General features: G+C 37.9%; 1 protein-coding gene across 1 annotated transcript in view; it reads right to left on the bottom strand.

Annotated features, from left to right (window-relative positions):
* Window positions 1–7,480, bottom strand: part of ZFHX4 (zinc finger homeobox 4) — a 163,870-nt gene that overhangs the window by 82,605 nt on the left and 73,785 nt on the right. The window lies entirely within an intron of this gene.

Raw genomic sequence — 7,480 nt, 5'->3', positions numbered from 1 at the left:
ATTCACAGTGACCCACATCAAATTTTTGTTAAAAAAAATAAAAAAAATCACTTTTTGTAAGCGCTGACTACTCTAATTTCTGCCCACGGCATGTAACTGGATCCTTTAAAATTCTCTTTTTCTTTCAATGAAAACCCTTACAACTCTTCAGCATATTCAGTTGCAGTAGTTTGCTCTTAAAGCTGCAATCACACACTGGATGGACATACATATTATTAAACCACTGTTTCACAATTTTAAGCATTTGTACTAACTGCAGCATTTGCATATTGATGGTAGAAACTGAATTTAGCCACTTTCTGGGAAAAAGATGCCCCCTCTGGGTGACTCACAGGCAGTGACTTGACATTGGACGGCCATTTTGAACACATTATGTAACTTATAGGCACCGGATATCTGATTGGTTGCTGTGGGTTATATCACACAATTTAATGTTTCTTTTTGTAAATTAGAATCAATAATGTACAGCGCGCCAGCTAAGCAACTCATGTGACAACTAATATATTATCTAAGTATTATATGACTAAACAAAAAAAAGACAGATAATCTGTAGCATTTTTAATAGATCATTTGTAAATTAGGAACATATCATTAAAGGCTTATAGCAATTTACTATTTTTCTACACAGCTATTGTAAAGTTAATAAGCATCGCTATTATTATAATTATAGGATGGCCTTGACCATGAAAGGCACATTGTTACAATCATATTGGGGTCAGATACCAGTGTAGAATTCTATAGAAAAATAAGTCTCAATTTTTCTGTAACTAACACCAATTTAGCCACATAAAGGATGACAAATGTAATATAGAATAAGGTGCCAATTGTGTCTGTATACTGCTAAAGCTCTGACAACATCACAACTGGGTTACACAACTTTTGTTGCATTAAGAGTCTGACAACAGGATTGCAGCTGGTCACCAATAAACCTCTGAATTTAACGCAGAGTAATGTGGCATAGGCAGTAGAGGTAAGTATTTGTGGGTAAATAAACGAAAATTTGACAATGGCGTCATCTGAATCGACTCAGAACATTAGAAAGTTATATTACAGACTAATCTGAATGATAAGAGTGTAAGAATTCAAACAAGATGATTTAAACTTTCTTTTTCTATTCTAACATCTGAAAGCGTTTAAATGGAAGAAAAAAATACTACCCGTAAAGATTAAATTACCCGGTGAATGCTTTGCAACCACAGCGATGACATGATATGCAAGACTTGCTCTTTCCTGTAACCACAATAGCTAAATGTTACAGAGTAATCTCTTTTCGTAAGTCAAACAGGGTTAACTGAACCAACCCTTTATGAGGTAGGTGCCATTTTGACACATGATGCATGGGCTTTTCAAATATATAAAGTGGGACTGGCAAAGGGCTGATAAGACAGTCAACTTGACTCAATAATTGACATGGTTTATGTTTATTGCTATCCAGCCATATATATGAAGTGTGTTGTAAATACAAAACTGGAGGTTGAAAACTAATTGAAAAAAAAAGATAATTCAGCTTTGTCTATGGAAGTGGTCAAGGAAGTGTTGCATTACAAAAAAAGTTTGTTTGAGCTTCGGAACTGGTCAGTGAACCACCATTTGGCCATTCCACATACAATGGACTATTAGGTTGTTAACGGTGAACCATTAGGTGTCTTTCTTCATCATTCTGTATACATAGTAGACAATTGGTAGACCTTAAGCATTGAAATTAATTATTTAAATTATTTTTGATAAATAAAGTAGAGATGTTCCTCAGACAGAACAACATACTGTAGGACATGTGCTCGCGCAGATATATATTTCTTTAAAAACAGCCAATTAGAAGACGTAGCCTTCAAGTCATACAAAGTAATGATGAGCCAACCATTGTGTCACCGAAAAAGCTTACACAAATAATTAATTCAGCTCTTGAATATTCAAAGAGTGTTTGGGAAGAATAGGGGGACTATCAGGACTGTAGCAAACCCTGGGATGCCCTCGGGCCTCTCCCCACTACTCAGAAGAAGCACTCCATACCAACCACACTTGGAAGTGGAGCGTAGGTTCTTCCCACCACACACACGCACTATTTCTTACCATAGCAGGCAGGGGTGGCATATTTGGCTATTTAGACTGGGAGAGTAGCATTTGACTGTGACATCCCTGTCAAGTGCCCCACTCATAGTGTAACACTAACATTGAGGAGCAGTAGCTATTTGCCTTATGTGTAAGAAGTTGCTGGCTGTTTCTTCATCATGTCAGTGGCTGGTACTCTTTATGTGGGAGCATTAAAACACTGGATGATGATATTATGTCTCTCATTGTTGTAGGGACCCCCCAACTATTGATGCCATAGGTAGTTGATTGGTTTTGCCAACCTGTAGCAGTAGTCCTAGGACATAAAAGTAAGTCAGGTACAATTGGAGCAATTGGCAGTTATTTGACAATTTGCTATTGATAATAATGGTAATACTTCTACAAAGGTTGTGATACACACACTTCCGTGAACTTGCACCAAGGGTGTATTATTTGTTCTTTATCTATGGTTTATATTTGAGCACCTATTTGAGGTAATCTTGAATTTGTATCATAAATGTCCACAAATAAATAGTATGGTTCAATCTATACCAAGATAAGTCCCGTTTTTCCCAGACACCTAGTAGGTGGTAGAGGCTAAGACAGTAGAGCATTTAAACATGCTTGGGATAGGCACAAGAAGATCCTTACAAAGAACTAAAGAACAAATAGGGTTTAGACTACGAAAAGGTAAAAAAGGGGCAGACTAGATGGGCCAAAAGGTTGATTTCTGCCGTTAAATTCTATGTTTATATGTGATAGGTTATGAACTTGTTCAGGCAGGGAAACTGTACTTGAAACATTCTGGCTACAGCGTTGCTTAAAATGAAGGGGCCTATTTATCAATGAGTTTTATCATTCACAACGCATTATAAAACTCATTGCGTATGATAAATGGTGCTCCAGCCAATCAGCTCTCAACTGTCATCTGTTTGAAAAATGACAGTTGGGAGCTGATTGGCTTGAGCACCATTTATCATACGCAACAAGTTTTATCACTTATTGTGAATGATAAAACTCATTGATAAATGAGGCTCTATATTTGCTGTAATAAAAATATTAAATAATTGTCGAATGTACCAATATATAAAACATATTTAGGGGATTATTCATTATCTATCAAATATTTTCTAAGGTCTAAGGGGTTAATGGAATTGCAACCTTAGTGAGAAAAGGGCACCCAATATTTCATTAACCACCTATGTATATACATGAATAAATACCGGACTTTGATGGTAAAGGCTGCACACATCGAGACCTATACTGATTTGTTGTTTGACATTATGTAAACAAAGCCTGTAAATGTTAATAGGTCTGAGCAGATATACGGGAATTGGAATATTGATCACCTGCAATATTACACGGAGGAGATGCACTAATTGACATACTATAAATAGCATACAAACATGCCTCTCGCTCTCTGACTTTCGCTGCATAAAGTGCTTTGGGGTCTTTTATGAAACACTTTAGAACTTATTTTTGATGCTACAGCTCATCGTGGATTGTTTCATTTATAGGTTGAACGGACTGATTTGAGTGAGAAGGCTTGAGAGTTATTTATACACGCATTTGATGGTTTCTAAATACAGTCCTGGCCAGCGAAATTGTTTGTTCCTTAGAATCCAGAAGTGTGAAGAACAGCATGCCTGTGTCTTTCAGATTACCCCTTCAAGTGTGAATCTTGGTCTGCAAAACTTTTTCCTTAACCCCCTTTCCTGACCGTGGAGTACTGTATGTAACACATTACTGGCCTTTTCTGTTGATGAGGCGGCTGAAACTTTTTGTTCTTTACCCTCCCTCGCCCAAGACTGCTGCAGCCCAAAATCTGAGGACCAAGCTATGCTACAAACAAACCAAGCATATCAAGCAGGACTGCAGTACTTCATAGCCTAATGAACAATGCACAAAAACAAAAGCGACAGCAAGACATCTATTATCTGATCTTCCGTGAAACACAAAAACTGTCTTTTCTGGCACAGGGGAAGTGCCAGTAAGCCTGCAGGTGTGAGCCAGTTAAAAGAAAAGGCTTTGGTTAAATAGATTCTTTGACTGTCAGGGATTAAAATCACGGTACCAGTAGTAACACACATCTTTTCCTTTAATTTACAAAATTTTCTCACGAGTCTGCAAAAGTTCACCCCATAAGGAGATTCTGAGGCCATTGAAGAGTCTTAAGTTTTAATTAAGTTGAAGTTGTCAGAAGAAAGCTTTTTTGGCACAGAGTCAGGGTCATTAATTACTGCTATCTTTGTTTCTTTCTGAAGAAACTTCACTGACTTGTTGGGTTACTAATACAGCTAGCGTTTTCTATCCCGCAGGCCTCTGATCAATTGACTCTAATTTACAACTCGACCAATTGCTTTAATCTTTTCCGAATTCAATCCTCGTAATTTATCATGATTCTTAAAGTTGCGCATGACACGGTAGATGATGATAAGCTCGTAGATAGGCTGCTAGGGAAACGAAATGCAAATAGTTGCTGTTATTCTGTGTTATGCCTTATTCCTCACACTTCAGTTCCTTTGCTGTACCAGCAATCAGCAAACAGTGCATATAACTCCATTTTATTTTAATAATTTAAAATGTATTAATACAGAACTTAAAAACCTGTGCACATTTAATTTCAAGTAAGTAATGTAATCAGTGAGTAGCGGCTGGTGTTTGGTGGGCTTCTTAGGATGTTGTGGTTTTCCAGCCAGAAAAATGCAATGTTCAGCGAAGTGCTCAATGCAGTGTACTTTTCCCACTACAATCAATGGGAAATCCCGTTTCCCTTCAAAACTAAAACGTAGCTGTGAAAATGCCACACGCAACGTTATTCACAGACTATGTGCTCAGAAGCGTTCTCATGTGAAATGGATATATTTAATTACTAGTTATTTATATAGCGCACATATATTCCACAGAAAATATTTGGCCATTCATATCAGTCCCTGCCCCAGTGGAGCTTACAATCTACTTTCCTACGACATGCTCACACACTTACACACTAAGGCACATGTTTTCCAGAAGCCAATTAACCTACCAGTATGTTTTAGGTGTGTGGAAGGACACCGAAGTACCCGGAGGAAACCAACACAAACATATAGGGGTCTATTTACTAAGCAGTGTTAGGAGACAGAGTGAAAAGTGATAAGAAAGTGATAAGGTTCCAGCCAATCAGCTCCCAACTGTCATTTTTCAAACACAGCCTGTGAGAGGACAGTTGGGAGCTGATTGGCTGGCACCTTATCACTTTCTTATCACTTTTCACTCTGTCTCCTAACACTGCTTAGTAAATAGACCCCATAGTGCCTTGGTCAGGAATTAACTCAACTCATGACCTCATTGCTGCATGGCAGGAATGCTGACCACTATGCCAAATATGCTGCAAAATGGAAGATAATTCCAATTAAATCCACTGTGTTACCTTTCTAAAGGGGCTGCCTCATTCTGGGTGCCCAATAGTAAAAGTATCTCCTGTGTAGAAATAATTATTTTGACAGGGCATAGTAAAATATGTTAAGAAGTTGATATTATATTATCTGATACTAATAATCACATTGTGCATTCTTTCACTAGGACCTAAAATATCATGAAGGTCAGTAGTCACCAAAGTCTGTGGGACAGACCCGACATCTGAGGTACAGTATAAAAGTGACATGGCCTACCAAGAAAATACTTTGGCTTTATGGAAGATGAGAGTGGTACAAGAAAGTTAGGGCTGTGTTGTGTTCGATCTGGACGTGATCTAAATCAGTGATGGCCAACGGCAGCCCTGGAGCCTTGAAATGCAGGCTTCAGCTTTTCCATACTTTATTGTCTGTTGTGTTTTTTATAGCCTGTAACACTTGATCAAAATGCCTGCTCATATGTCATTACAAGTAGTTGTCCCTTTCTTTGATTAAATGTTTTCATTTAACTGATTACTAGGATTAAGAATATTGTGTGGCCGTTTAAAAGGTTGGAGGACTGCCCCTGCGGCCCTCGATGTGTATCGGGTTACCTATAACTGGCCTAAATTGGCCTGTTTTTCATATCTGGAATGGTGACTAAGACAAGCAGATGACACAGATTTTTCTTAGTGAATGTCTAAGCTGCATATTCTCAAAATGGCTGCCCCCACTTTGTGTAGACAACACATATACTTTAAATAATGTTGTATAAATGGGTGAGGTCTTTTCACTGACCTTACATATGATCAGATCTATAGTACAGATGTGAACTCATACACTAAGTTTCAATAAGCCGTATGGCACAAGGCACCTGGTGCAACTCAGTCGCGCTGAGCGGTGTAGCATAGCGTCTTTTTTCTTTACATTTTCTCATTTGCATTGCAGACACAGCAAAACATCACTCAATGTGTACTACAGACGCCGGGCTCTAATGTTAACCGCACAGGAATTAGTTTAAAACATGTATAACATTTCAGATGAAGCACAATGGAACTTGGCATGAAAAAAAGCTGTGGCGCTGCATTGTAGCGCTTCGTACACAGATTCAGACTTATTCGCACACACATGTACAAGTGTTGCACATCACATTGATCAGTGCATTCTAGCTAAGTAGTTTTACTGCATGAATTTGTTTTATTTGTGTGAATAAGATGCACATTTTGAATGAATAAGACGCTTGGCACAGCTGAGTCGCACGGGAACTGGCGTGCCGATAGGGGTTGCTTGGCGTGACCGCAGAACAGTGTTTGAGGACAATACGAGGCTTTTGCTTCTGCCTAAGCATACACAAGCTTTAGGTTCAAGTTAATTTTTATAGCTACACAATAGTGTGAGTTTATAAATTTATATTAGAAGAACGCTGTAAAAGAGAACAAAAAACACAACAACAATGTGGCATGAGACTATGCCGGTGCGTCTATATAATATAGTGTTCATTTATTTCACAATGTTTTTAATAAAAACATTTGCAAAATAACATTTGCTCTTGACTTGGGAATTGTGATTTATGTGGCACATTTTACCATTAGCAGACTCTCAGCAAGTGGCTCCATACACGTTCCAAATGTACTTGGCATAGCATAAATTATTATGACACTCACTGGGGTTTCATTTCCACAGACTCAAATGATTCAGACACAAAGTTTGTACTAGTTAAAAAAAGAAGCAAAAATCACTTCTCAGCTGCCAGAAAAGCTAAAAAGCAATATAGTATTAATAGAGATAAGGTTATGTTGTTATATGAGATCATACAGTACATGCACCGTGTATGGTGCTGACAACATACCCAGATCTCTGTTTAGGTCTTGGTAATATATTACATGCACAATTTATTTCATAATATAAGTTGAGTATGGTGCATTTTATCTGTGATTAATTGCATGCTCACACTCAGACTAGACTGCACAAATTGTACACCTTAAAGTCAAAAACACCAAGGGATTGATGCAGAGTTGCACACAACTCTGAATTGCATAGAGATCTTGTGATTTTTTTGC

The sequence above is a fragment of the Taudactylus pleione genome, unplaced genomic scaffold (assembly GCF_031769625.1).
Source record: "Taudactylus pleione unplaced genomic scaffold, aTauple2 ptg000114l, whole genome shotgun sequence".
Taxonomy (NCBI): Eukaryota; Metazoa; Chordata; class Amphibia; order Anura; family Myobatrachidae; genus Taudactylus; species Taudactylus pleione.
Note: the sequence above shows the minus strand (reverse complement) of the source record. Positions and strands in the feature narration are given on the sequence as shown.